Source organism: Gymnoscopelus braueri (genome assembly GCF_963280865.1).
Source record: "Gymnoscopelus braueri genome assembly, chromosome: 15".
Lineage (NCBI taxonomy): Eukaryota > Metazoa > Chordata > Actinopteri > Myctophiformes > Myctophidae > Gymnoscopelus > Gymnoscopelus braueri.
This window is the reverse complement of record NC_137620.1, coordinates 9,706,418-9,724,707: the sequence shown is the minus strand read 5'-3', so window position 1 is coordinate 9,724,707 and position 18,290 is coordinate 9,706,418. Positions and strand designations below refer to the sequence as shown.

The window sequence follows — 18,290 nt, the reverse complement described above, 5'->3', positions numbered from 1 at the left end:
AAATATTTATATATATATATATATATATATATATATATATATATATATATATATATATATATAATTATTTTTCTACTCACGAACCTATAAAAATCGGTCTGTGACCCAAACATGGGTCCCAACCCACTGTTTGGGAAACGGTGAGGTAGTTAGAGAGAGAGAGCACATTTCAACAGTGAGGAAAGCAAAAAAAAGGGAACTCCTCGTTTAACAAATGAGAGAGAGAGAGAGAGAGAGAGAGAGAGAGCGGGGGAGGGAGGGAGGGGGGGTTTACATCTGATTGTGCAAGGCGAGATGGCAGAGAGATTGGGGTAGAGCTTGTTTGGCCGTATCACCTGCGACTCTTCATCTTGGGAGGTCCTCTCGCCCGCCCACACAACTCCTCTCCCCGAAGAGAGGAGAGAGAGAGAGAGGCCCACTGCACACTGCAACAACCCCTCTCCACATTGTGCTATAAAGCAGTGGTTCTTAAAAGTGGGGTCCGGGGACCCCCAGGGGTCCTTGGGGAGGGTTCCAGGGGGTCCCCAGCCAAAGTAGTTAATACAGCGTCACAATCATTTTAACAACTTTATCCATTTCTATGTTGGGCTATTCAAAAGTAGCAGATCTACAAGCTCACAGCGCACCACTTTGTGCCTCGCTGTGAGCTGTGATCTGCTATTTTAGAAAATTGGACGTCCCTGGCACAAAAGGTTTTCAGATGGGGGTCCGCGGCCAAATACATATCAATTTGGGGGGCCGTGACTTGAAAAAGTTTGAGAACACTGGGTCGGAACCCATTTGTGGGTTGCGGACCCATTTTTATGGGTCGCGAGTAAACATCCACTTATTTTTTGTTTCTTATATTTTGTCTTTCATTAAAAAAAATACGATTTTTCAAACGAATTTCATGAATAATAAAAAATAAATAAAAGACCTATGAAATTCCATAAATTAGAAAACAAATGTTTAAAAGGTAGTGGTTGTGAGCTTGTAGATCTGCTATTTTCACTAGCTTGGGTCCTGCACGGGGAAACATAAAATTTAAAAACTCAAAGCTAAAAAGTTTGGGAACCACCGCTGTGAAGCTCCACTACGCAGTCTGTCAAACAACAACACCACACACAACGAGCAGGTTTACCCGCAGGGTTAGATACTACTTGTGATTGTGTCAGTTTGTAAGATCTATTATTACGCAGAAGCCATGCATGAAAAAGAAAGCACCAGTTATCTCCACCAAGCATCTTGTCATACTAAATCAAAACTTGTTTGTAGGTGTTCCTTTGCTGCCGTGTCGGCTGCCATTTACTACCTACTGTACTATCTTTAGCAGTGCAGTGGTGGGGGTTCTCAAACTTTTTCGTGTCAAGGAGGACCCCCAAATTGATATGGATTTGGTCGGGGACCCCCCCCCCACCCATCTGAAAATGTTTTGAGCCAGCGGTTTAGTGTACCTAGCAGCAACTCTGTCCTTTGTCTCACTGGGTACAGCCACACATGTCCGTAAAGCGTCCGTCAAGTTGCCGTACGGACGCCGGAAGTCCCATCCACTCCCATGTTTTAAAAAAAACGGAACGGTACTTCCGGTTTTAAACTTAACATGGGAGTGGATGGGACTTCCGGCGTCCGTACGGCAACTTGACGGACGCTTTACGGACATGTGTGGCTGTACCCACTCACCTCAAGCCCTACTGTATATCCACCTGTTTCCTAGGCTGTGTGTTTTCCACTTCCTGTCGGATTTCATTGGATATCATTAGTCATCGGACCAGTTTCATTGGATTTCATTGGATCAAATCGACAGGAAGTGGAACACACACAGTGAAAAGCCTAGGAAACAGGTGAATAGATTTAGTCATGCGACAAATAGCAAACATATCCGATCTGCTGTTTTTGAGTACAGCAGTACAATGAGTTAATAAGACGGCATGAGACACAAAAAAAGCCAATTCTATTGAAAATCTATTGAAAATGTGCCCAAAATAAGGATTCCAGGGATAATGTGGTTAACGTGGGCAACATTTTTCTTTTCCCCAAATTGACTTGAAAGCCTCATTATCAACTTGTGTGATGAATCGACGGTCATTTTGTCCTCTGGTCGGCACCTTATTGTTCAGCACTTTGTACAACTAGAGGGTTCGTGACAGTTCTATATCCACAGTCCAGCACCTGCACAAAAGGTTCTGTTTGAAGTGGGTACACTTCCTGTAAGGGCCCCGTCTACACTGAGGCCCCGCACAATACTGACTATGTGAGAGCATAATATTTTTGAAAAACTAAGCGTGGCCAAAAAAAAAATACAAAACCGCCAGAGACCGGAGGTGTTGGACCCATATGCAGGAACTCAAAACTCACGTCAAACCTAGAAGACATCATAGATGCAGTTGACAAAGACTTTACTTAGACACAAGTAACATTTTTACAAACTTACAATACACTTTAAAACTAACACAAACACCCACAAGTACATTCACAACAAAAGAGCACACAGTAGAATACATTATAAACTCTGACATACAAACAGAACCTGACACTACAACTGAAGACCCAGCAATGAACAAAGACACAGCCAGTCTTAAAAAGTTTCTGGAGCTCATCACCCAACCAGACTCAGCTGGTCCTCCTCACAGGTGACGGCACTCAGGGCAATTGGACACTTCTAGGAGGGGAGAGTAGATTGGCCTAGGAGCAGAGCAAAGTCACAACAGGGCAAAACTGACAGGGAAGGGGGACACACGGCAGGGACAGAGGCCAGGACAGAGATCGTGACACAAAACCATACTACTGTAGTTGGGGGCACCCACTGCTTAGTGGGTAGTGAGGCCGTCTGGTAATCAGAAGCTAGCCAGTTTGACCCTACGGCTCGCCCAGTATACGTGTCAAAGTGTCCCTGCGCAATTAAAACCTATATACTTAGTTGACTGGGGTCCACCAGGGGTCAATACTAGGCCCCTTTATCTTTCCCCTCTACGTCAAATATCTTTGCCCAAAGTAGCCAGTCTACAAGCTAGAACAGCTATTTTCACAGAATGTTTGCCACCAGAATAGGGATGCTAGCGTTCGTGTTTTTAACCCCTAACATCTCCCCCCTCATCATGACCATCTGAGCAGCCATCAGCTGAAAGAGAATTTCCTCTTTAAAGCCTGATCTATGATCTGTCTCATCATGTGTGGCCCCGGCGCTTATCGAGCCAATCAACAACCTGTATTTCCCACCCCTCTTGGCCTATCTCTGAACAACAAACCCCAAACACGGAACGCACCATTCCCCCACCTGCACGGGGGTGTTCCATGAATGCCTGTGTCGTGTAGATAAGGACCAAACAGAGGCGGATGGACGGCGGGCCCTTTCATCCACTGGCGTGGTCCGGTCACGGCGGTTCACCTTTAAATGCGACACATGTTTTTTTCCCTCTCCCCCGCTTCTTGTTTATCGGGGCATCTAGAAATGTAGCGTGTTTGCAGAGCTATTTTTCTTTTCTAACACAGAGCAGGGCGTTTTCTCTGTGCTTTCCCATGAAGGCGTCTCACACACACACACACACACACACACACACACACACACACACACACACACACACACACACACACACACACACACACACACACACACCTGTGGACACACACACCTGTGGACACACACACACACACACACACAGTACCCTCCTTGTGCACACAAACAGAGAAAACAAATATAGACTCCACCAGGGCAGGCTCGGTCGGTGATTCCGAGGTCTTCTAATCTCACCTTCACCGTTTTCACTGCTCCTGTCACTGTCAAATACCTGAGTGTCAATTTAACTGTGAGCGTGGAGTTAAATTGACACCCAAGATTCTTACAGTGTACTACTGTGTACAGTGTACTCTCTCTCTCTCTCTCTCTCTCTCTCTCTCTCTCTCTCTCTCTCTCTCTTTAAGTGTCTCACTTTTGTCTCTTTCAAAAACATTTTCAAATCGTTTTTTTCAACTCACTCTTTTTCTTTGCTCTTTTTACTATTACGACACCATATTAACAGTGTCGCAATAGCGTAATAGCTATTACATAATAGCGTACGATCAGCTATTTTCACTATTTTCTTTTCTATTACGACAACCTTGGACGACAACGTACAAAAACAGGGCTTGGGTTTGTTAACCGTCCCTTCCTTGCCCAAGGTGTGTCTCTCTCTCTCTCTCTCTCCTCACCTCATTAGAGCTAGCTGTCAGTCAGTCTCTCAGGGCTTGGCAAACACTTGGCTCTATTAGTGGCATTAGGCCTTTATCTGTTGACTGCCGGCTGTCAGGGAGAGCCACACAGCTGGCCGCTCAGGTGGTCTGTCTGTCTGTCTGTCTGTCTGTCTGTCTGTCTGTCTGTCTGTCTGTCTGTCTGTCTGTCTGTCTGTCTGTCTGTCTGTCTGTCTGTCTGTCTGTCTGTCTGTGTGTCTGTCTGTGTCAGACATGATGGGGTAAGTTACCTGGGAAAGAAGAAAACAAAACAAAACAAAAACACGTCAAATTCTAGTCTGCATCTGCTGTAAAAAAGTACTTCACAATGACGGTTTGTTTGTGTATGGAGGCATTTCAAGTATGGATTCCAAACAAAGACTTTTCTTTGACTTATGATGTGATGACAACCCATACAGAATAGTTAATAACACTATATACTAACAGTATATACTTAGTTTCTCTGCTGATTATTTTCCCCCTCTACCGTCTACAAAAATTGCCGATCTGCAAGCTCACAATGCGTTGCGTGGCCAAATGTTCACCCCAGACGGACCGACTACCAATGTAGTGTGAAGACATGCAGGACTTGCAAAGTTCAATGGAACTCGCATTGATTGAGATAAGAAAAAACAGACAGTTCAGAAGTGGTTTCTATTGGACACCTGACAGAGCTGTCTCAGTGTTTCACACAATTCCTCTGAGCTCCTGTTTAGTTCATCGACTTTAATCGAACAACAATGTTTTTTACGGCATGGCTCCTCGGAAGCAGTCTAGAAGAGGGTCTGTCTGTCTGTCTGTCTGTCTGTCTGTCTGTCTGTCTGTCTGTCTGTCTGTCTGTCTGTCTGTCTGTCTGTCTGTCCAGGACAATTCTTGCAAACCACTGGACCGATCAGCACCAGATTTAGGCCATGTCCACACATGGCCTAATTCATATCAAACAGGCGGTCTTTGACATGAAAAATGTTGAGAATCACTGAACCGAACCTGTGTTCATTTAATAACTCTGAGAGTGTATACAACTGTAACCAAATGGTTCCATTTGTACACACCCACAGTTACAGACCCATAAGGTCTGTAACATCACATTTCTTGGACCCCGAATTTCTTGGACCAGACTTTGAGAAACAGTGCATTATCAAATCAAATCAAATCAAATCAAATCAAACTGCTGTACATAGTTAAAACAAAATGAAAAACATTAAAACAATTCAACAAAAACTATTCAAAGCATCAAAACAAAAGAGAAACATCAACGGAGGATATGCATTAACACGTAGCAAAATGTGCAAAGTTAAAAACAAATTAGGTAAACTTAGACAAACTAGGTCATCTTGTTTTTTTTCTTATAACTTTGTGGCAGTCACTCTGTAAAGTTAAGAAATAATTGTTATTGTAGCTGAGATTGGATTTGAACAAACAAAACCAAACAAGGACAGAATACATACAATCACACACGCAACCACAGTTGACACTTATTTGTAATAACAAGCGTCTCGTGTTTTCACAGTAAACATCCTAAAGTAGCCAAGGCTGCGGTCGCGGCACATTTAATTTCAGTTGAGTTTTGACATGTCGGGTTCTTCCTAACAATTCATTCACACAGGTGACAATGAGCTAGATGACATTAGGGGTGTTGAGTTACCACTGCACTGCTTGGCTGACTGGCTGGCTGCTACATTGACACAGAAGAGCTCATATCATATCAGGGCCTTGCAGAACGCTGCATTCATTATACGGGTAAACCTGCAATCAAGACCAGCCTCATTCCCAGTGGTGGAAAGTAGCTATAAGTCAAATTTACTTAAGTACTGTACTAGTGATATTTTTTGGGTTAAAACAAAAAGGTTTTTGTTAAAAGGTTAAAGCACTATATTCTGATAGTTATCAATGCTATAGAGTGTTTGTTCAATAACAGGGGTCTCCCTGTCTCCAGCTCTTTAATAAACACAAAATAAATGCAGGTGACACACTTTCAGCCAATCAGGAGAGAGTACCCATTTATCATCTTTTTTTAAATATATTGTTCCAGTTCCAATTGTGTTTGCTCATTTCTTTGTGTCATCACTTCCAATTGCACTTAATTAGTCTGTATCCTGTCTGGGTTATTTTTCCTGATTGGATTAAATTGGCATCCTGGCCTGAAAATGCATTTTCTGTTTAATAAAGAGCAGGAGAGACATGGAGACTCCTGTTACTCAACAAACACTCTATCAATGATTACTATCAGAATATAGAGCTATTTAACACTTATTCTAACCAAAGAAAATCACTTACCCTACCTTTAATGTCTGACTGTATCACGTGCTGTTTACATTTCTGACTACTAATAAAGCATTCAATCAATCAATCAAAAATGCTGATATGCTGATTCAAGTACAGTACTTGAGTTAAATTGATTTAGCAACTTTCCATCACGCCAGCAAGCCACGTCATTGTGACTCACGGATAGAAGTAACCCTCGACCTTTGCGTGTGTTCAAGACCAAGTGATGTGTCATCATCAGAAACGGCTTCACACGTGTGAGAACATAGCTACAGTAGGTGTGTAGAACGTAAAGTAACTAAGTACATTTACTCAAGTACTGTACTTTTTTATAATGTTTCCAATTTTCAATACTTTTACTTCTACTCAACTACAACTCAAAGGAAAATATTGTACTTTTACGCCACCACAATCATTTTGAAACTTTAGTTACTTGTCACTTTGTAGATTTCGATTATTATTACAAAACATACATTAACCGCTTCAGCCCTATACTGTATATACAGTGGCTATTTTCAAAGTATTTTTAATACATATTGAACTTGTAAAATGGGACATTCTGCATAATGAGTACCTTTGTACTTTTACTCAAGTCAATTTTGAATACCGGACTTGTACTTGTAAGCGACGATTTCTACAACAGGGTATCGATACTTTGACTCAAGTAAAACATGTGAGTACTTCTTCCATCACTTGCGAGAACATAGCTGCAGTAGGTGTGTAGAACGTACGTAAAGGCCTCGCTATCAAACGGCTGATATGCTCTTCATGTCTCTATACGTTCTCATAAATCAGACACAGCGTGTCAGGTCTGTGACATTCACACACGAACACAGGCAACGTCAGGAGTTCAGGAATACACTTTCATTAATCACGTTCAACCTGACGTCTCAATTGTAATTGTAGGCAAGCTTTTAAAAAGGCATTCAAAACATTTCAAAGAAAAATAAATAGCAGACCTACAAACTCACTTTTAGCTTGCAGGTACAATGGCTATTATCACTATTTGTCATAATATGACAAAGTATAATAGGACAGTGTTTCTCAATCATTTTCATGGCAAGGACCCCCAATAATTCTACATATTAGGTCGCTGACCGCCAGTTGAAAAGGTGTCGTGCCAGAGACCTCCATAAGAGACGATTTTAGATTTGATGTAGTACAGACAAACACATTATCTAAATAGTAATTCTTTATACATTTTCTCATTGGTCTGACTTCTAGTCAAATTGAACTGCTCCTCATTTTGCTGGGGACCCCCCTAAAGGACCCCTGGGGGTCCCCGAACTTTCCCCACTTTGAGAACCACTGATATAGGGTAATAAGTGGTTAACACCAACGTGTCCCTACTCATCCGTATGTGCTAACATGAATGATTACATTGCATACGAGTGCTGCATTTTGTCCACTCTTAGACAGTGCCATACCATGTTAAATGGTGTAATGTGTGTGTGTGTGTGTGTGTGTGTGTGTGTGTGTGTGTGTGTGTGTGTGTGTGTGTGTGTGTGTGTGTGTGTGTGTGTGTGTGTGTGTGTGTGTGTGTGTGTGTGTGTGTGTGTGTGTGTGTGTGTGTGTGTGTGTGTGTGTGTGTTATCGGTGTGTAGATCAGGGGCTGCCAGTGGAGGGTGTCTGCACTGACAGCTACTGTTGAGGGATGAGGGAGCGAGTCAGGCCTTCCCTACCGCAGCGAGGCCCGATGCGTCACCACACACACACACACACACACACACACACACTGTAGCCTACAGTACACTGCATTGATAATACTACGCCTTTGGAGCAGTTTGAATGGTTTTAAGGCGTTTCAGCAGTGAGGAAAGAGAGCAAAATGATGTGATAACTATGTGTGATATACATCATGAACCATGAGGCATTACAGGAAAGTCTGAACCTACAGTATCTTAGTAAGTAAGTAAAGTATAATGTAAGTGTATTTATAAGCACCTTTCTAAGTGGATTCCAAAGAGCTTCACATCACAACTCTAGAAAAACAAAATACAGTTATAAAATTAAAGCCGGATAATAAACAGAGCAAACCAGACAGGACTAAAAAACACTGAAAAAGACATGAAATATGTAACCTTGTACGTCCAAAATCTTTACTTTTCAGGAAACAAAAAAAGATACCTGTGTTCCAATGGAGCCAATCTATTTATTATTTCTTCACAATCTTGTGTTAATACTTTTCAATGGTTAAATATCTGGAGAGACATGGAGAGATATGTCATGGCAAAAGATTTCGCCCAAAACAAATCTTTTTTTGGTGACGCATTGTCAGCATAAAATAGGGCATTAATTCATGAAAGAAAATGGAATATGGAGCTACAGTGTTTCTGCCTGACAGCAACGATATTTTAACCATAAAAATATAAGACATTGGCATAATACTGTAGTACATCATACATGGAGTTACAAGCCACCCAGGGTAAAAAGGATAATACACCTTTTATCTTGTTTTAAATGGGGACAGAATGAGACAGCATGATGTCAACAGCGATGTCATTGGTTCTATAATCTGGGGGCCACAGAAGCAAAATCCCTGTTTGATCTGGAGAAGGACCAGTGGGAATTCCAATTAGGCCCTGCGTTGAGAGCCCTAAGGCACTGGTTCTCTTAGTAGGGGGGTCCAGGGATTCCCAGGGGTCCTTGAGGTGGTTCCAGAGAGTCCCCGGCTAAATTAGTGAATATAGCATCAAAATTGAATCACTTTGACCATATTTTATACATTGGCTATTCGAAAATAGCGGATCTTTGACGCGTTGTGAGCTAGTGAATCTGCTATATCAAAAGATTTAGAAAAATCTTGAAAGATTTTGAAATAATTTAGAACATTTTTAACAACCACAAAATCTTCCATTATGTGGGACCCTGACACAAAATCCTTTCTGATAAGGCTCCAGCCAAATACATAATTATTGTTATTATTATATCTTATATCATTGTCAATTTATATTATTTGGGGGTCCTTGACTAGGCTGTTCGGCTGGCCCAAATCACGACTGGAAATCAGCACAGAGTCACTGGTAGAGTGCAATCAAAAAGTGCTTTATTCACCCACCAAAAATGGTGAAAAGGAGGACATAAAGGTTAAAGGTGGCATGGTGGTGTTCAGCTCTTTCCACCGTGTCAACAATATCAACAACTGAGTCTATTTGAATCTGGCAGCCTTTTATACTCAGCTCAGGCAATTAGTCAGGATTCTACCACCATGTTAAGGGGTAGATTAACGAATATACAGATACACAAATACTTATAACTTTAACCCTTTTAAAATTATATTAAAACTCTATGAACTACACAAGTTATGATTCCTTCTTCACATTTACAACATAAATATCCTAGCCATTACAAATGCATCCAGCCCAATTACACTGAAGACACAGGACAGGTAAGGTTAAGCATTCAATCAAACCTAACCGTCAATCAAACCTAACCGTCAAACTCCACATTATAATGCACTTCTCTACACCTATTGCACTTTAGTCTCTATTGCACTCATACATATTACACATATTGCACCTGCCCATCATGATTGCACCAAACATTTCTGTCTCCACAGGTGGAACTGGTTGGCTGAGTGACCAGCTCAGCTGGACAGGAAACGACAACTTAAAATGTTCAGTTAAAATGTATTCAATAAAACAATAAAATCACAACTGTGCATTTCTTTACTGTGCAAAATACAACTGCGCAAATTTTCGCCGTACAAATACATAAAATGCCAATATGCTGCAAATATTCAATACATTGAAATCACTCAGAGTAGAATGTACATGTGCAAAAGAAATAGGAAATAGAGATTTCCAATTATGGGCCGTGAGTTGAGGATGGCCCCACGGCATTGGTTCTCAAAGTGTGTTCCGGGGACCCAGGGGTCCTTGGGGGGGTACCAGGGGGTTCCTTGGCCAAATTAGTTGATATAGCATCACAATCATTTTAACCACTTTAACCATATTTTATGTTTTGCCTGTATGAAAATAGGAGATCTACAAGCTCATAGCGCGTCACTTCGTACCATGCTATGAGCTTGTAGATCTGCTATTTTTGAAAAATCTTGAAAATATGTGCAAATCTGTGAATATATATACATTTTTTAAGCGAACATTTTTAACTAAAATCTTTGCTTCTGGAGGTCCTTGGCACAAAATATTTTTGAGATTGGGGGTCCGCAGCCAAATACATATCATTTTAGGGGTCCTTGACATGAAAAAGTTTGAGAACCCCTGTCCTACGCTACGTGTCGGGACAGCAGCACAGGTTCCAGTAAGCGCTTCATGTTATTCAGAGAGCCGTTGGTTTGATTTCCACAGGGAGGGATGAGTTTGTGTTCGTGTCCCCACCTGTTAGAGAGGGATACCGGGGCTTAATCATAATCCAGAGTTCCTTGCTGTTAAGCCTGATCTGTACACAGTGGTTTAAGAGGTATTCTGATTGTTTTACTTAAGTAAAAGTAGCATTACCACAATATAAATATATGCACTGTTAAAGTAAAAGGCCTGAAGTTTGTACTTGAGTGAAAGTACAAAAAGTATTGGCACCAAAATAGAATTACAGACAAGTTTTGTCCATTTTTTTTTTTTTTTTTTAAGATCTACAACCTCACAACGCGTGCAAGACATTGTGAGCTTGTAAATCAGCTATTTTCAAAAGGGCAAAGTATAGGGCTTAAGTCATAATTACTTAAGCCCTATACTTTGGCTTTTTTTAAATAGTTGATGCATGTTTTGTATTAATCATCTAAGTCTGCAAAGTAACTAGTAGTAACTAAAACGGTCAAATAATTGTAGTGGAGTAAAAAAGTACAATACTTTACTTTGGGTTCCTGGCAAAAAACATTCAAACATCTCTGGTGTCATGTTGGATCCAAACTCTGCTACCACTGCACATATTGATACCTCTTGTTTTTTTGGTATTTTTGGTATTTGTGGAATGTTTTCTCTTGTTGCTCAAGGAGTGTGTAGCTTTTTTTTAATGGCACGCACACACCGCCTGCGCACACCACTGATAGATAGTCTCTCGAGACAGTTCACTCACACCATTCTCAAAAGCTTCAACCATGCAAACGGTGAAAATACGAAGAAACTACAGTGGATGTCAACCTCCCACCCACTTCCGTTTCGTCTTTCGCGGTCACATAAATGTGTCCAACTGAAAATCAAATGAGTCGAATAATATCATCTCTGTCCAAAAGTTTTGGACATATGGGGCTTCCACCCAACAGAGACGACATGCTTCGACCCATTTGATTTTCAAAACTGTTACTTTTCAGGATTCAAATTCAAAAATAGCAAAACGCGTCGCTATGCGCCACGTTTCGCGCCGCGTTTCGAGCTTGTATAGCTGCTACTTTTGCTATTTTTGTGTGACGCTGCAAGTAGGACGCTAACAAAAAGGTAGAATATGGAAATAAGAGGTTTCTGCCCGACAGCAACGATAACCAGCACTTAATTGGTACAGTCAGACATTAAGGCTAAAAGGATAACACAATATTGGTCCTATGTATTCAATTAATCAACATAGCATGAAAAAGTAACACAATAATGCATGTCATCAACAAATACAGAACACTATATAATGTACTAAGGAGAAAAAGGAAAATGACACCTCCTTTTGATGGGAAATTACATTTACCTCCCCTTGTGGTCTCCTGATAGATGTTTTTTCAGGCCATTTTTGAAAGAAAACAGTGATTCACATCCTTAGATGGATGGTGTCAGGGTATTCCCCATGTTTCTTCTAAATTTGGGCAGAACCAGATCATGGTCGCTCCCTCTGGTGTTGTGGCTGTGGGTGTCGCTCACTTTGGAGAAGTAGTTAGTCAGGTATGAGGGTATTGAGGGCACTGTCCCTTTAACTATCTTAAATACCAATCCCATTGATATTTTCTTAACCCCGTCTTCTACCCTGAGCCATCCCAAACTAGCAAAGTGTGTTGGGAGCGGGTGGATCATGGGCTTTAGGCCGAGAAGCAGTCGTATCCGTTTGTTTTTGGAGGTCTGAAGCTTAGAAATGATAGCTTCCGTTCGCAGCTTTCAGGTGGCGCATAGTTGCAGACTCTATGCAGCGTTCGAAGATTGTGTAACTGTTGTCTGGCTTGAGAAGACTAACTGATATAGAGGACACACAGGTCAAAGTCATCTGTCTACTAGAAGGTTCTGCCGTTTATCTGTGGCCTGTCTGTCCGTCACCCAGCTCTCATATCCTGCAGCGGCTAATTATCTTTGTAGATAACGTTTGTAGATAGCATTTCCTACTGTACAGACAAAACACTGATTCATATCGCCAAGTGCAATTCCGGTCCCTCTCCCTCAGCTCCTGTACTGTGTGTGTGTGTGTGTGTGTGTGTGTGTGTGTGTGTGTGTGTGTGTGTGTGTGTGTGTGTGTGTGTGTGTGTGTGTGTGTGTGTGTGTGTGTGTGTGTGTGTGTGTGTGTGTGTGTGTGTGTGTGTGTGTGTGTGTGTGTGTGTGTATGCTTCCATCTCTTTCACCTTCACAGCTATAATGGTGGAGGACCTCATTACATCAAATCATGCAAGAACCGCCACTATTCATGTAAAAATACAAAATCTAAGAAAGAAAAGCCTCTTTGAGGCCCTTGTCATGCATCCCCAAGGTCTTTGCAGTCACTGGTACAAACCTTTTCAGATGGGGGTCCGCGGCCAAATACATAATTTTGGGGATCCTTGACTTGAAGAAGTTTTGAGAACCGGTGGGGGAAAGAAACTCAAGTACTGTACTTAAGTACAGTTTTACGGTTTTACTTGAGTATTTCCATTGACGGCTTCAGTTATTAGTTAATTTGCAGATTTAGATTTACTAAAAAAAGGCATAAGTATAAAATAGGTCTTAGGTGGTTAATGATCAATAATTATAGTCTGATAAAATAATGAGTACATTTACTTTTCTTATTCTACTGTAGGCCTATATATAGATTCTAATCCTTTTCTACATCAACTTAAAGCTGCACTATGTAACTTTCCTCTTCTACCCCGTATTTGAACCTTGTTTCCTGTGCAAGTGCTGAAATGTTTTACCATTGAGCTAATAGAGCCTGCCTGCTTGCTCAGGAGATACGGTAAATTGAATCTTTGAACCATCAGGTCAACATTGGTGTCAGATCCTGTGTCTAGGAGGTGAGACATGACCTTTGACACGATCTAAATGTCTCAATAGAAGGGCAGGGAGACAAAATACAACCAGCCCAATTGTATAAGTTATATTGTATTAACATACTCTACCATACAGATTGGACTAAATTAAAATGTATTCATTCAAAGAAATTGTTACATAGTGCCGCTTTAAGTAAGATTTTGAATGCAGGACTTTCACTTCTAAGAAAGTATTTTTACAGCATGGTATTACTACTTTTACTTCAACCACTGCTTTTATCCCCCCTCCCCTCCCCTCCCCTCCCCTCCTCTTCTCTCTCTCTCTCTCTCTCTCTCTCTCTCTCTCTCTCTCTCTCTCTCTCTCTCTCTCTCTCTCTCTCTCTCTCTCTCTCTCTCTCTCTCTCTCTCTCTCTCTCTCTCTCTCTCTCTCTCTCTCTCTCTCTCTCTCTCCATCCACCCCCTCACACACACACCCGCCCCAGCCCAGGCCCATTGCGTGACAGGAGTGCCTCCTCAGCTGCGGCGGGGAGTGAGTGAGCGTGCGTCCAAAAATGCAGCGGATCCGGAGTGCGCCGTGACACGGCATCCAACCGTGGCGGCTAGCTGCCAAGAAAGCAGACACCCACTGGCTCACCTGGCTGTGTGCAAACATGGCACAGCCTGGCTGCTACAGCACCTCTGTCAACGACCTGGAGCGCTGCATGCATGGGAGGGGCCCTAATCAGTCACATGCACATACCTGTTGATGTCTTTCTTTCTTTCTTTCTTTCTTTCTTTGGCTCCTGTGTGTGTGTGTGTGTGTGTGTGTGTGTGTGTGTGTGTGTGTGTGTGTGTGTGTGTGTGTGTGTGTGTGTGTGTGTGTGTGTGTGTGTGTGTGTGTGTGTGCGTGCGTGCGTGCGTGCGTGCGTGCGTGCGTGCGTGCGTGCGTGCGTGCGTGCGTGCGTGCGTGCGTGCGTGCGTGCGTCAGTGTGGAAAAAGTACTTTTACTTGAGTATAAGTATCAATACTGCAATGTAGAAATACTGTGTGTGTGTGTGTGTGTGTGTGTGTGTGTGTGTGCGTGCGTGCGTGCGTGCGTGCGTGCGTGCGTGCGTGCGTGCGTGCGTGCGTGCGTGCGTGCGTGCGTGCGTGTGTGTGCGTGCGTGCGTGCGCGTGTGTGTGTGTGTGTGTGTGTGTGCTTGTATTGCTATACTTGTGAGGGCCAAATATCTGTTCTATTCTATTAAATTAAAAGGAGCTTTATTGGCACGGGAAGACATACGTTTACATTGCCAAAGCAGGTGTCAGAAAAGGATTGTGCGTACAATTAAAGGGAATACAGTAATGTGTAAACAGAGCTGTGTCACATTGGCAACTATACCCACAATTATAGTACAATTTAGACATAGACATTGTGAGGGCAGTTTCCCTATTCCTCACAAGAGAAAGCACTGTTTTATGGTTAAAAAAAGATTGTTAGTTAGGCTATATCAATTAGGAAAAGATTCAAGTTGGCATTAGGTATTTAGAGGTTAGGGTTGGAGTTGGTTGTTGCACTTAGTTGCATGCCTGTGCCTAACACACATAACTGATGTATATAGATCAGCTATTATAGGTACAGTATAAGGTAAAAATATTTATTTTTGAATGTCTGTGTGTATGTGTGTGTGTGTGTGTGTGTGTGTGTGTGTGTGTGTGTGTGTGGTGTGTGTGTGTGTGTGTGTGTGTGTGTGTGTGTGTGTGTGTGTGTGTGTGTGTGTGTGTGTGTGTGTGTGTGTGTGTGTGTGTGTGTGTGTGTGTGCAGACACACAGTACATTCGAGGGTGTGTACCATAATAAGGCGGGTGTGTGTGTCTGTGTGTAAGACAGGCTGTCTGTCAAAGAACTATATTTATCTATGCAATGCATTTGTGAGCGGTGCAGAGGACTTTGAAGTGCATACTTTAGAACTTGTGCAGAGTTTTATTTTAGCTGACATCTGGATCCTAAAATAGTATGTGTTCTCACGGGTGAATTTGTTAGTTTTTCTTTTGTTTTTATTATGATCATTATTCCGCATTTCATGTATTTTTCTTCATTCCATTCTTCCTTTTCTTTGTTTCAGCTATTTATATTTTGTTCTATCTTCATTATTCTGAATGAGGGCTTCCCCCTTGGTCACCACAAAGGAACAGTTGTGGTAGCACACAACTTACCAAGCAACTGTTCCTCTGTGGTGACCACGGGGGAGGCCCTCATTCAGAATAACTAATAATGAAAAGAAATAACATAAAAATACATGAAAACTTTCATTTCAAGGACCCCAGTTCCATTTGTAGAGTCACAGACCCGCAAGGGTCCATTTGGAACCCCTCAAGGAACCCTGAGGGTCCCTGGACCCCACTTTGAGAAAAGTTATGTTAAAGAACTGAAGCAAGACTTATTTTTTGATGTATTATGGAAGCTGTAATTAAAGTCAGTTAGCATTTTGGATTATACCTCAATGGTTGCGTGTGTGTGTGTGTGTGTGTGTGTGCGTGTGCGTGTGCGTGTGCGTGTGCGTGTGCGTGTGTGTGTGTGTGTGTGTGTGTGTGTGTGTGTGTGTGTGTGTGTGTGTGCGTGCGCGGTGTGCGTGTGTGAGTGCGTGTGTGAGTGCGTGTGCACGTGCATGTGTGTTTGCGTGCAGTAGAGGAGTGGTTCATGGGCCCTGCGGAGGAATGCAGCAGGTATACAGTGTACATAAACACGCATGGACCGTCGCCGTGGCAACCTTTATGAAGCCGTTTCCTGGAGGAGCGAGGAGGTTGACGAATCTGTTCCTTTTCTCTTTTATCTAGTAGCGTTTTATATAATCCTCCAATCACTGAGGAGGGCTTCATTCACAAAATAATACACCCCGTCAACAAGAGAGCTGAGCTGGCCATGAGTCAGGGTGAGTAAATCACTGGTTCTTCTCAAAGTGAGGCAGATGGACCTTTAAATTGATTCCGTGGGGGGGAATTCAGTCTCCAGAGGCAGCACAGCACTTTAAGGTACAGATACAGAGTAAGAGAAGAACTGTAAGATACAGCAAGGGTAGATTTACAAAAGAAAAAAGGTCAGGGTAAGAATAACTTAAAAGATAAAAGCACCATCAAAACAATAGTATACAGCAGTATACGCTGACTCTATAACAGTGGGTTGGGTCGCGAGTTAATATCCCCCTTTTTATGTTTCCTATATTAGTTTTTTAATTATTTCAAAAGATTTTCAAAAATATATATTTTTTAATTTTCTAAAATGTTTTTTTAATCACAAATTAAAAAAGAAATAATCAATGAATAAAAAAATAATAAAAACTTTTAAGAAGTATAGTGACAGTAGCAGATGTACAAGCTTGCAGATCTGCTATTTTCACTAGTTTGCGTCCCGGGAGGCCATCAAATGTGTCTTTTGGGTCTCGAGCTAAAAGGTTTGGGAACCAGAACAGAACACAATACACACAGTCACAGTGAAATTACAGTATCCAGATTCCCGCCCTACGCACAGGCATATGGCATCTGGGGTCCCGCAGGGGCCCTCGAGGGGGTTCCAAAGGGTCCCCAGCTAAATTATTGATAGTCAGGAACCAAATCGACCCTTTACTTTGAGACTAACTTTGAGAGTATAGAAATGGAAGCATGTGTGCGTGTGTGTGTGCGTGTGCGTGTGCATGTGTGTGTGTGTGTGTGTACAAATGGGTAAGAGTCCATTTGGTTTTTCATTTGCACACTCTCAGAGTTATGAGGGTCGGTGGCGTATTGCATACCAAACTGAGGGTCCTTGAAATTTAAACATTCGGGAAACCCACTGACGTAAATTAACCCACAAGGCGTAGAGTGGCATCAAAAGCCCCCAAAGAGCTGCAAGGGGGGAGAGAAAAATGGGTTTATGAGTAAATTGTGTGTCAGCAAAGCAAATGCCAGCTAGTGCATAAAAAAAGGAAAAACACTGGGTGACCACCACCTGATTCACACACATACACACACACACACACACACACACACACACACACACACACACACACACACACACACACACACACACACACACACACACACACACACACACACACACACACGCACACAGAGCCCCTCTTGTGTTGAGCTTTGGGCTTCTTCTCGTAACGACTTTAAAGTCATCCACCGCCAAGCGTCTCCCACGCACTTACTTAGCCCCCAAATCCATGGCAACCACTTGTTGAAGCCTCACTGGCCGTTGCTAGGAGATGGGATGTATTCGACAAGAAAATCCTTCTCCCTCCCCTCTCCCCCTCACCCTTTCCCCTTGCCCCCCCCCCCCACCTCTCCTCCTCCTCCAACGCCCCCAAAAGTGCCCCTCATCGACCTTAGCAACCCCCACCCACCCCCACACCCCCCCCCCCCCATCCGAAGGTAGAGGCCAGTTCCCATAGCCTGATCGTTCGTGCCTGTGATTGGCCGCTTTTTAGGTTGCCATGGCAGAAAATAAGTAATTAAAAGTCTATCTACGATCTTGTTTATTATTGATATTCTTAAGTAGGTCCCATACACAGTGTGATTAAACTAGAGTTGATGGAATTATTAATGTCTAACACCGTAATCTAACTGAGGAAAAACATCTCTCTGAGAAAGTGCTCTCTTGTCTAAAACTTCTATAATGCTTCTTTTGATTATGCAAGAAAAAGTTCTGACCAGTCTGACAATAAAGTATCCTGTCATCATCATCATCATCATCCTCATCATCATCATCATCATCATCATCATCATCATCATCATCA

General features: G+C 42.3%; 1 protein-coding gene across 1 annotated transcript in view; it reads right to left on the bottom strand.

Annotated features, from left to right (window-relative positions):
* Nucleotides 1–6,486: 6,486 nt before the first annotated feature.
* Nucleotides 6,487–18,290, bottom strand: part of sh3tc1 (SH3 domain and tetratricopeptide repeats 1) — a 254,841-nt gene continuing 243,037 nt past the window's right edge. Inside the window, exon 21 of the transcript XR_013934552.1 lies at nucleotides 6,487–6,505. The gene's annotated coding sequence lies outside the window, so the exon portion shown is untranslated. The remainder of the gene's footprint in view (nucleotides 6,506–18,290) is intronic.